This window comes from Hypanus sabinus, chromosome 25, assembly GCF_030144855.1.
Source record: "Hypanus sabinus isolate sHypSab1 chromosome 25, sHypSab1.hap1, whole genome shotgun sequence".
NCBI classification, from domain to species: Eukaryota; Metazoa; Chordata; class Chondrichthyes; order Myliobatiformes; family Dasyatidae; genus Hypanus; species Hypanus sabinus.
The window spans coordinates 22,527,024-22,540,791 of NC_082730.1; positions in this window are offsets into that span (position 1 = coordinate 22,527,024).

Here is a 13,768-nt window from a genome sequence, read left to right on the forward strand (position 1 = left end):
CTTTACTGATAATTTGAGTAAACCCCCACTGCTAATGTTTCATTGCAAGGAAGAACCAGCTAAGCTACGGGGTAAGATCACCTCCAAATCATTCTGACCTGAACATACAGTGAATGTCGTTAAGGTCCTGAAACTACTAGCACAATGGCTCACCAATATTTGAAGCTAACAACAAATTACTCTTAATTGTGGACTTGGTGGTCAGGTAAGAGTTATAAATGGGAGAAAGCTTAGCGTAACAATAAAAAGAGTTCAGAAAAGTTTGAGGAAACATGGAAGAGGGAACTGAAAAGGGAGATGGAGAATAGTGGAATATGATTGCATCATAGGTTTGAACCAACTGAAGATTAGAGAATTAGGGGAAGTGGATAAAGACTCACAATGAGAGGGTGATAGGCTAAGAGAGCAAGAATGTGCATGCAGAGAAGGTATAGGGAAGCTGTGAACACTTATAGGAATGCAGAGCTTGTTTCTGTTCCTAGTGTGCACTCAAACATCACATTCCACACAATGTAGAATCTGGCTGTGCTGAACTGCATGTGTAAGAGGCCCAGCGGAAGAAAATACTTTATTGATATAGAATGACTTACCCGGCCAGATTTAAGTGCTGATTTATGATTCAAAGTTCAAATAAATTGATTATTAAAGTACATATATGTCAGCATATACCACCCTGAGATAAATTTTACTGTTACTTTCTCAGTAGATACAAAGAAGCACGATAGAATCAATGAAAAGCTACACACAAAGATGGGCAAACTAATGTGCAAAGGAAGCCAAACTGAGCAAATACACACAAAACAAATCAATATATCAATAGTAATATAGTGTGCATGATTTGTAGAGTCCTTGAAAGTGAGTCCCGAGATTGTCCCTAGTTTAGTGTTCAGTTGTCCACGTAACTGTTCCTGAACCTTGTGGTGTGGGACCTAAGGCCCCTGTACCTCCTCATTTCAGCTTTTTAAATTAATTTTCATTTATTCTGCTGTTGCTTGCCCCAGACACACAGAAACCCCTCTTAAAGTGAGCGTGAAAAGAGAAAGATGAGCGAAGAGAGTGGAGAAAGATTGAAGATGGAAAGGAAAGAAAGGGTGACAAGAGAAAGACCAAAAATGGGCGAGGTAAAGACAAAAGAACGAAAAGGAATAGAAAAGAATGAGAAGGGGTCAGGGAGAGGGAGAGGATTTAAATAGATGACAACAGGAAGGAGATATTGAGAGGGAATGAGGTCCAATGGGTCCAATACCAACAGGTACCTGGTGGTGGCACTGTTGAACCGTGGCAAGCTACTGCACTCGGGCATCGTCAATTGCAATTGCAGTCCAGTGCAGCAATTCATTACACGGTCGAGAGAGGGAGTCCTGCCGTGAGAAGGCATACATATCCAAACCATAGTTGGTCACTAAGGGATGTGTGCAGGAATTTGGATTTTACGACTTTTGAAGCCGATGTATTAAAATGCAGGAGTCCGTAATGAACGTTAGAAGGTCGAGTGCATTTGCTTTACGTCCACCTCAGCACGTCCTTGTACTTGGCGATTCATCTTTAAGTTGTGGTTCACGGGAACAATTCAAGAAACTCAAGAGAAGTAATTGTAACATCCTAAAAAAAATTTCTCCCATACTCCTCTTCCTTATTTTCCCATGGAAAATATTTTCATCGAGGTTGAGGGAGAGAGCAATATGGTGGCAAACAAGGATGCTCTTGCTTGCTTTTGCCAGTGCTAATTTGGTGGGGTGATTGAAAATGGTAAACTGTACCAACTGAGAGTAACATGGGGCAGAAAGGACTAGAGCAGCAAGCAAGCAAAATAGAGCAGGATAGGACTTGGAGTTCAAAATCCAGTTGGGCAGTGGTTTATCAAAAGGAAAGAATAGGAATGGTCAGGAAACCATTGCTGTGATCAAAACTGGAGGTGATATTTTTAACAAGAAATGGACGGAAGAACAGAGACATATTTTCACTGTTATTTCCCACTTTGTTCTCTACAAATTGGGCTGTAACACCAACCACGGCTCAAAATTATAATATTGTCAGGAAACACAGAAAGATACAGAAGATCCTTTCAGACCATCAATCATTAAGTTTAGAATAACCCGTTATTTGGGGGTGGCACGATAGCATAGTGGTTACCACAACACTTTACAGTACAGGTGAGCCGGGTTCATTTCCCACCACCGCCTGGGAGTTTGCATGTTCTCCCCATGACCATCTGGGTTTACTCCAGGTGCTCTGGTTTCCTCCAACAGTCCAAAGACGTATCGGATAGTGGGTTAAATGAAAATTGTCCCGTGATTAGGCTAGGATTAAAGAGGGGGATTGCTGGTCAGTGTGGCTCAAAGGGCCGGGAGGGTCTAACTCTATTCCATGCTGTATCTCACTAAGTAATAAAAAATAATCCTATTTATTATATAGTATGTCTACAATATCTTAAGGGGCACTTGGTAAATACATGTCATTCCTTTTTTCCACCTTTCTAACAAAAAAGATAATTTCAAACAATGGATTTTAAGTGTAGATATTTACTGTTTTGAGATGGCTGCTATCCAATTTATTGACTGTGCTGCTCTTTTCCTACAAATTTCCTCTGGTAAATAAGTTAACAAAGAACAATACAGCACAGTACAGGCCATTCGGCCCACAATGTTGTGCCGACCCTTAAACCCTGCCCCCCATATAACCCTCCATCTTAAATTTCTCCATATACCTATCTAGTAGTCTCTTAAATTTCACTAGTGTATCTGTCTCCACCACTGACTCAGGCAGTGCATTCCACACACCAACCACTCTGAGTAAAAATCCTTCCTCTAATATCCCTCTTGAACTTTCCTCCCCTTACCTTAAAGCCACGTCCTCTTGTACTGAGCAGTGGTTCCCTGGGGAAGAGGCGCTTGCTGTCCATTCTATCTATTCCCCTGTGTTATTGAAGTTCAGGCACTTACAAAGGATTGTGAATGTTACAAAATATTCCATGACAGTCAGAATGAATTCTCAATCAAGTCACCTGCTTACCCCCAAAACGGTGAAATGCAGAAAGTAAAGGTTGTTAATTTAGATCCATTGATAATTTTTAAAAGTAACAGAGTTGATAACTGTCAATTTGGATGACGATCAAGGATAGTAACAGATCTGTTTGATCCATATGGGAGTTAGGAAGAAAACATTGAGTACTTCAAAGAGATTTTCTGTGTAATCCCAATAACAGACATAAGTAGATACGAACATCAAATTTAAAAGGGATTATCGATAAAAGGTTTGCATTTCTAAAGACCTTTCTCAACATTTTCCGAATGCCCCCAGACTCCTTTGCAGCCAAGTACTCTTGAAGTGTAGACTCTGTTACTTAGAAAATAATTTTCAGCAAAGCAAGCTGCCACAAATTCTATTGTCTAGATAATTTGCTTTAGAAATATTGATTAAGGGATTAACATTACTAAAGATGCTCTGATTGACTGGACTGCTTTTCTTCAAGTAAAGCCATGGATCTTTTAATTTCATGTGATACTGCAAATGAGGTCTTAAGTGAGATCTTCAGAAGTCTATATAGTTAGCTGCTCCCTTAATCCTTCATCGACGTGCCAGCCTGGATCCTTGTGCACAAAGATCTTGACCTTGAAGCTTTATACGTCTGAGGTGGAAGTGCTGCCATCTCAATCAGAGCTGATGCAAAAATGCATATTTAAACTTTTTACATCTTTACCCAACTTACAAGTCAAAATACTGCATGGAGGTCGGTGACCGGTGCTGTGCCTCAGGGATCTGTTCTGAGACCCTTCCTCTTCGTGATTTTTTTAAATGACCTGGATGAGGAAGTGAAGGGATGGGTTAGTAAATTTGCTGATGACACTAAGGTTGGGGGTGTTGTGGATAGTGTGGAGGTTACGACGGGACATTAATAGGATGCAAAACTGGGCTGAGAAGTGGCAGATGGAGTTCAACCCAGATAAGTGTGAGGTGGTTCATTTTGGTAGGTCAGATATGATGGCAGAATATAGAATTAATGGTAAGACGCTTGACAGTGTGGAGGATCAGAGGAATCTTGGGGTCTGAGTCCATAGGACACTCAAAGCTGCTACATGGGTTGACTCTGGTTAAGAAAGCATACGGTGCACTGGCCTTCATCAATCCTGGGATTGAGCTTAAGAGCTGAGAGGTAATGTTACAACTATATAGGACCCTGGTCAGACCCCACTTGGAGTACTGTGCTCAATTCTGGTTGCCTCACTATAGGAAGGACGTGGAAACCATAGAAATGGTGCAGAGGAGATTTACAAGGATGTTGCCTGGATTGGGGAGCATGCCTTATAGGTTGTGTGAACTCGGCCTTTTCTCCTTAGAGTGACGGACTCCAAGAGGTGACTTGATACAGATGTACAAGATAATGAGAGGTATTGATCGTGTGGATAGTCAGAGGCTTTTCCCCAGGGCTGACATGGCTAGCATGAGAGGGCATAGTTTTAAGGTGCCTGGAAGTAGGTACAGAGGAGATGTCAGGGGTAAGTTTTTTACGCAGAGAGAGATGAGTGCTTGGGATGGGCTGCCGGTGGAGGCAGAAACGATAGGGTCTTTTAAGAAACTCCTGGATGGGTACATGGAGCTTAGAAAAATAGAGGGCTATGGGTAAAGCCCAAGGTAGTTCAAAGTAAGGACATGTTCGGCACAGCTTTGTGGACCGAAGGGCCTGTATTGTGCTGTATGTTTTCTGTGTTTCTAAAGTATGTGTAACTTATGCAAACTAGAGATTTGTCTGCTTACAGGCAGTAACAAAGCAAGGAATCCAGAAGGATCCAATTAAAAAAATAAAGACCTACACCCAATGTGCAGAGAAAGAGAGAAAAACACAATAGAATATGCACTCAATAGAAACAAGCAACAGCATTCTGAACCAAATTGAGTCCTTAGATCCAAATCCCCGGAGCAGCCTGCAGTAAACCGAAAGCCTTGGCCTCAGTTCGTCATTCACCATGAAGCTCGCAGACATGAAGCACAGCAGCCAGGCAAGTCCCACAGCCTCAGTGCGAAAATGGTCCTACTCTCACCTCTGGTCCCAATCCAGTCTGTCTGGAATTGCATTGATATTGGAATGGTCAACATTTTTATTAAAGTTATTTTAAAGACATTTCGATCCCCAGCTTCCCATTAAATACTCTAATACCTTCCAAGATTGCTTGCATGCTCCCAAAAGGTGGAATCCAGAGTATTTCTGAATCCTTCCCTGAACTCTTCATCAGACTAATGAATTGGCGTAGGGTAGATGATTTGCAGTAAATGGAATATTATACGGGGCTATTTTATTTAGTAAATATAGTCCTATTCAAAGAGGTTAATACAATGATGCGTATAGATCTCGGGTATAAAAACCATCTCAGTTAGTTCCATCGCTAAGGGCAATAAACTTGATCGTTACGTGCATTACTCAACCATCTAAACTTTGATTGGTCACAGCACTCTCAATCTGCCAAGTCCTTCTATCAATACTTGGTTGCCAGGAAATTTTATGCCAAGTTCCCTGGAACCATTCTCTCAGTCCACAATCTTGCAACAATGGGCTTCCCAGTAGAAAATTGGCTTTATTGGCATTAACAGAAGTACTAGCCGTGACGCGGTGGATATTATGTCTTCTTATTTTGGTGAAATATTTCTGAAAACCTGGAGAGAAATTTGAGTCTTATTTCTTATCTGATGTGAAGTTTGTTGTTTTACAGCAGCATTGCAGTGCAAAGGCATAAAATTACTGTAAATTGCAAAATAAATACAGAGTGCAACACACAGGAATAAGGAGGTACTAATGTTCATGGACTGTTCTGAAATCTGATGCTGGAGGGGAAGAAGCTGTTCCTGAATCATTGAATGTGGGCTTCAGGCTCCTGTACCTCCTCCCTGATGGTCATAATAAAAGGAGGGCATGTCCCGGACAGTGAGGGTCCCTAATAATGGGAGAATGTAACTGAGGAGGATCTCGGTAATAACCTTCCTTGAGGCAAAGTCCCAGTGTAGTTACCATAGCCAGACACTTCTCCTTTTTCAAATACTGATCATAGCTACAGTACCTTTGGACCTCTGGAACATGCCCCTCTTCCCAGATGTTTGCGTCAAAGCCGTGGAGTTGCGATGGAAGCTCTTCGCTGACAGTTTTTAGGATTTTGCCACTTGCTTCCAAAGACAAGTTACTTTTGTGTTAAGATGTGACCCTCCCAATATCCCGTTGGAAGGGAGCGATGGCAAGGTAAGCTGCTTTGGGCTAGGATTGAGGGTGATCACATCAAGGACATGGAAGATCTTCTAAATATTCCTTGCAATGCTGCTGACTACTTCTGTGTCTGTGGTGAGTTCTCTCTGCTTCTTGCCTGTCAGTGGGCAGGGGCCAAGAGCCTTTGGGCTTTAGGTGGCTTTTACAATAATGAACCTGCGTATGCCATGGCTGTCGGCAAGTTGCAGAGCCTCCCTCACCTTGACAATATGGCCCACCTCTCCCTTGCAACCATCTGTTTTATGTTTTCTACGTTTACTGCTGGGCCTCTGTACAGCTGTTACTTCCCCTTTGAGGAAAAGTGGAGCTTCCAGTCCACAAGTTGCTCTTTTTGTGATTCGGTAACCCCTGGTGATTCTCATCAAACCTGTTCAGGTGCTTCCTTGAGAGGAGACAACGTCCCAAAAATATGGTAGACTTCATGGCAGCCCATAAGATTTGGACATGTTATGGCTCTTGTAGACAGTTGAGTAGACCATAAAGTCATAAAATATAAGAGAAGAATTAGGCTATTAATCCCATCGAGGTTACTCTGCCATTTAATCATGGCTGAATTTTTTTTCAATACTTTCTCCTGCCTTCTCCCTCTAACACTTAACTTTCTTATCTATCAAGAACCTATCAATCTTTGCCTTAAGTACATCCAATGACTTGGCTTTCACTGCCCTCTGTGCCAAAGCCTTCATGGGCTCTGATTATACTTCTCACTGCCTCAGTAAAGCAGCCAACATCATCAAAAACCCATCCCACCCTCGACATTCTCTCTTCCCCACCCCTTCCCATCAGATACAAAAGCCTGAGAGCAAGTTGCACCAGACTCAAGGACAGCTTCTGTCCTACTATTATCAGACTATTGAATGGTTCCCTAGTATACTAAGATGGAATCTTTACCTTCAATCTACCTCACTTTGATATTGCACCTTATTGCCTACCTACATTGAAATTTCTCTGCAGCTGTTACACTTTATTCTGCAGTCTGTTCTTGTTCTACCTCAACGCGTTGTGTAATGATTTGATTTGTTGAACAGTATGCAAGACAAGCTTTTCACTGTACTTCTGAACAATGGACAATAATGAAGCAATTCCAATACCAGTTACGATTACATTACTACATCAATGCGCCTTGTTATGATTTGATCTGTATGATCAGTATACAAGACAAGCTTGCCCCAGTATCTTGGTTTACGAGACAATAATAAACCAATTCCAATAAATTCCACAGATTCATCACTTCTGGCTGAAGAAATTCCTCCTCACCTCAGCATTAAAGAAACATCCCTTTATTTGGAACTGTGCATTCAGATCCCAGACTCTCCTACTATTGGTTGCTTTGAATATACTTAAAAATATTTTAAGCTTCAAAATGGAGACTGGAAAAACATCACATGCATCAACAGATTAGTAAAGAAACTTCTCAGTCGTGAAGCAATTTAAGGGGATAAAAAAATGGATGTGGGGATGTCCCACATGGTTAAATGTTAATTTGCTAGGGAATAGATTTCCATGAAAAAAGTGTTGGAGAAGAATCTGATTTGACCTAACATCACAAAAGTGTGAAGAAAGCTGAAGGTGTAGAAGGGTGGTGAAAAAGTGGAAAATAATTATATAAAATGCAGAACACACATACATTTCAGATTACAGGGTTAATGGCAGGATTCTCACCATTGTGGAGGAACAGAGGGATCTTGGGGTCCATGCCCATAGATGCCTCAAAATTGTGGGACATGTCGATAGGAAGGTTAAGAAGGAATACGATGTATTCGCCTTCATTAGTCAAAGGATTGGGTTCAAGGGCCATGAGGTAGTGTTGCAGCTCAAAAAAACTGGGGTAAGTCACAGTTGGAGTAATTTGTTCAGTTCTGGTCGCCTCATTGTAGGAAGGATGTGGAAGCTTTAGGAAGGGTGTAGATGAGATTTCCCAGGGTGCTGCCTGGATTAGAGAGCATGTCTTATGAGGACAGATTGATTGAGCTAGGGATTTTTTTCTTTGCAGCACAGGAGATAAGAAGTGACTTAATAGCAGTTGCAAGGAGATAAGAGGCATTGATAGAGTGGACGGCCAGATCTTTTCCCAAGGCGGAAATGACTAATACGAAGGGAACATGATTTGAAAGTGCTTGGAGGAGGGTATAGAGGGACCTCAGAGGTAGTTTTTTTATACAGAGTGGTGTGTGTGGAGAGTCTGCTGCCAGTGATGGTGGTACAGGCAGATATATAAGGGAGGGAAGGGTTAAAATGATTGTAGATTAGGATAAAGAGTCAGCATAGCATTGTGAGATGTGAGATGCTCTGCATAACTAGTCCATGACATCTTGTTCCAAACCTTATTTCATTATAAAATGTGGCTCGTCTTGTCTTTATTCTATGATACAAACCATTGTAGGAGTGGTGACAAAAATCGACATGGGTGTAATTACTTCTAATGCAGACTTTATTACTCCCCCAAGATGTAATAACATACAACGTAACACCTAACATACACGATGAACGTAACCTGGGTGAATTCTGCCTAAGGAATCCCTACAGCATGTGCTTTTGACACATTAGACAGTGCACTTGAAAGTGATGTCATTCAATAAGACCAGATATTATTTGCATCAATTACAGTACAAATTCTTATTAATTCTTGCAATAATATATCATGATCCTTTGTGGTGATCATTCTCCACGTGGGTCTCCCACTTCTTTGAGATCATCGAGCCCTATTAGAATTACCCCTTACTCCTTTCAGCATCTATCTCCCCTCAAATAGATCTGTGCTTTTTAATATTGATTACTCCATTCTAAAGCAGGCTACACATTCAAAGTATTTTGAATGTCGTTCCTCCAGATATCCCCATATGAAATACCTTTCTAACGATAAATTTCTTTTCCTTGACTTGCTCTTCAAGTCATATTAGTAGAAAAATGGAGAGCTGTTTCAATAACCTTTGTTCGCTTGTCAGCTGGTTTCCATTAGAGATGTGTTTGAAAGATGCAGTTAGCCGAGGGGCTTGTCATAACAAATACCTGGTTCATTGAAATCGTGTTTTGTCACAACATTGCTTTATTGTGTACATTCTCAGGGGATCCTGGGAACATAAGTATGCTGTAGCAACGAAAGGCAATTTGCCCTATCTTTCTCCAGTTCAGACAGATTTTACACAGTCATTTTCCTGTTCTGTGACTCCGTTTTCCTGTTGTCTCCACTGATTATCTAATATATTCTTCATTAAATAATTACCTGGAACCTGTCGGTGACAAAATTAGTACAGCCGTGGCCTCACAATGTCTGAGACTGGATTCAGTCCCGATCTCAGGTGTCGTCTGTGCAGAGTTTGCACTTTGGGCTTCCTCCAGGTGCCTTGTTTTCCGCTCTCATCCCAAACACATGTGGCCGGGAGGTTAATTGGCCACTGCAAACTACTCCTAGAGCATAGGCAAGTGAAGGAATCCAGGGGTGGTTAATGTGAACGCGGGGAGCATGAAATATATTGAGATTAATGTAGGATGAGTGTAAAAGGGAGACGGTGGTCAGCACAGACTCAATGGGCTGAAGGGCCTGTTTCCCTGTGGTTTATGACCTACCCTACAACCTCATAATGATAACTGTGTTCTGCTCCTCATCTTCACATTTGTTGTGCTGAGATGTCCAACAGTCAATTTGATAGATTCATCTTGACCCTATTTTCTTAAAATACAATGCCAGTCTTGTTTTTTTTTGTTCTCAGGGCATGGATTTTTCACTTTACCAGCAAAGGATTGCACGCCCCTCTTCTCCCACTTCTCTCCAGCTCATATGCCACTCACTGATGTGCTCTCCCAAGAACGTTACATCATAGAAGAAGTTGTCTATTTGGTCCAATCATTTAGTAATGTTAGTTTAGTTCAAGTTTAATTGTCATTTAACCATTCATGAATACAGCGTTCCTCCAAGACCAGATACAAAACACAGTAGCAACGGTCATAGGCAGCACGAGGCATATCTAACACATGTAAGGTAGCAATTAAACATTCAGTCACGTAAAAAATATATATAGGTTTCAAAGGTACATTTAATGTCAGAGAAATGTATACAATGTACATCCTGAAATTCTTTTTCTTTGCAAACATCCACAAAAACAGAGGAGTGCCCCAAAGAATGAATGACAGTGAAATGTTAGAACCCCAAAGTCCCCCCTGGCTCACCTCTCTCCTGCACATAAGTGGCACGAGCAACAATCCCTCCTCCCCTCACCGGCAAAAAAAAGCATCGGCACCCGTCACCGAGCACTCAAGCGTGAGCAAAGCAACAGCAAAGACACAGACTTGCAGTTACCCCAAAGACTACTCGTTCACCCGGTATTCGACATACCACAGGCTCTCTCTCTCCCTAGTAAGGGAGAAAGCGGCGACTCCATTTCACAGCAAAAGAGGAGAAACAACTCATTGGTTTACGAAGTTAAAAGTCCGTTGCATCGCTTTTTCCAAGCTCTGTGCCCAAAGATCTCGGGTCTCTGGGCACACAGTCAGAGATCTTCCAACTCCCCGACAACACACCGATCTCCTGCCATGACACCAGCCTTCGATCCCCCCGTCTCCAGAGCCACGAGATCTCGGCCCTCCGAAGGTGAGCTGAGCTGTTAGGCTGTGCCCTTGGCGTGCCGAACAACGGTTCGTGGTGAAACCCCGAGAACGGGTTCCATTCCCACAAAGAACCGTAGTCAGCGTGTAACTCCAGTTCAGGGTCTTCAGAAGAACCCTGAAAGGGTAAAATAGAGATATGAAAGATGGGAATAGAGTTGTTTCCGAATGTGCAAGCAAAGCAGTCGCCATATAGCCCAAGTCCCTGAGTGACATCCCCTATAAACTGATGGTGCAGAGGTGTTATCGGCAAGAACAAGCCCGGTGTCAGCAGCCTGCAGAGGAACGTACACACACACACACACACATACACACACACACACACATACACACACACATACACACACACACACACACACACACACACACACACACACACACACACGCACACACACACACACACACACACACACACACACACACGCGTGCGCACACACACACACACACATACACACACGCACACGCACATACGCACATACACACACACACACGCACACACACGCACACACACGCACATACACACACACACGCACACACGCACATACACACATACACACACACACGCGCACACGCACATACATACACACACACACACATACACACACGCACACGCACATACGCACATACACACACACACATACACACACACACGCACACACGCACATACACACATACACACACACACACGCGCACACGCACATACATACACACACACACACACACACACACACACACACACACACACACACACACACCCCAATCCAGTTTGTCTTCCACTGAATGGACACTAGAGGGCAGCACCAACACAAGGGGTCAGCCTCACCCCAGCATGGACACCACACTGCACGGCCTCTGGGGTTTCTCTGCTGGGGCTGCTGCAACAGGTAAGCCCAAGGCTCGAGGCCCAGTCCACACTGCAACTGAGGCGAAGCAGCTCCCCCAACATCTGCTTCGCCATCAACATGACCAATGCCCCAGCAGAGTCTTTGCAGTCACAAGAGAAACATCCAAGAGAAGCACTCGCTGTTAGGTCATCCACCGCTTTTGTGCATTGACTCCGATGCCTCTCTGTAGCAGGCTGCAATATAGTCCATACCAAATCCAGCTCCTCCACCAACGACATCTGCAGTACTTGAAGTTCTTAATCTCTAGCAATGTCTTGTAATCTTAAAAAAAAGTGTTTTAAAAGGACAAAAACACCTTTGGTTGGCCTCAGAGAGGCTGATGTGTCCAAACGTGCCGGCACCTTACCAGAAGTTAGAAACTCATTTATTTTCTCTGTTCATATACAATACCCCTATTCTTTGATTCCCTTCGCATCCAAAGATCCATTGTCCCAAGCCTTGAAAATAGACAACAATGAATCGCTTACACTCTGCTACAGGAATGGCCAAAGATTGACAATCTATTGAGTGAAGGAATTTACCTTCACCTCAGTGTTAATTAACCCAGTTTTCCTGAAATGTAAACTGGCCGGTGGTGTAGCGGCATCTGCACTAAACTAGGAGGTGAGTCATCCTGGGTTCAAATCCAGCTGACTTCTTGCACTTTTTCTAGTTGAGCGTCAAGCTAGCAAGCTTGGCCTCATTAAAAAAAAACAGACAAAAAGCTAAAGAAGTGTTGCCACCTGATGTGCCACAAGGCGTGAAAAGGAACAACAATCCAGGAATGACCACACTTAGTTGTGTATTCCCAAGGCAGGCAAAACATCCTCAATGGATCCACTTGCATCTGATTTCGGCAGAAAGATTAACACACGCAAAATGCTGGAGGAACTCAACAGGTCAGGTAGCATCCATGGTGAAGAATAAACAGTCGATATTTTGGACCGAGATTCTTCATTAAGACTGATGAACAGTTTATTCCTCTCCAGAGATGCTGCCTGACCTGCTGAGTTCCTCCAAGATTTTATGTGTGTTACTCTGGATTTCTAGCATCTGCAGAATCTCTTGTTTTCATGAAGAAAGATTTAGTAAACTTGCACTATGTTCCCTTGAGTTTAGAAGAATGTAAGGTGATCATATAGAACCATAAAAATGTTTAATGGTTCAAGAGGATACTAAGTTCAAATAATCTTATTACAAAGTTCCATATGGGCTCCTCCAGTCAAGTGCCTTAAGCAGTTTATAAGCTTCGGTGAAATCTCTGAGACTTCTAAAGCCCAGGGAATATAACTTTGTCTACTCAATCTGTCCTTCTGGGACAATCCACTATCTTAGAAATCAGTCTTCTGACCCTTCCAATCAGTGTTTGGTAACAGGAATGGTAGAGAGAGTGTTTTGGGATCTTTTGGAAATTTCACTTCCCATCATGAGATTATTTTGTGTGATTTCCCAGTGCCCCTGAGTTTGTTCTAGTGTCCTAACCTATTCTTATCTTATGCCTTGATGAACAACCTTTAAAAAGATTGCCTGATCATTTTCACATTCATGAGGTGTTGCTGAATATAAAGTGACTGCTATGAGTTCACACTAAAACTCTGCCAACACTGGCCTGTGGTCTGCAGAGATTTTGTTTTCTGCAAAGTGTTGCAGAAATAATGTCCTTCTTTAAGGAAGAAGCAGTTTACACTCTGTGGCCACTTTATTTGGTACACTTGTACCACTGCTTGTTAATGAAAATATCTAATCAGCTAATCACGTGGCAACAACTCAATGCATAAAAAAATGCAGACATGATCAAGAGGTTCAGTAGTTGTTCAGACTAAACATCAGAATAGGGAAGGAATGTGATCTAAATGACTTTGACCGGGGTTGGTGCTAGTTGGAGTGGTTTGAATATCTCAGAAACTACTGATTTCCTGAGATTTTCACACACAACAGTCTCTAGAGCAGGGATTCTCAACCTGGGGTCCACAGACTCCTCGGTTAATGGTAGCGCTCTAAGGCATAAAAAGGGTTGGCAACTCCTGCTCTA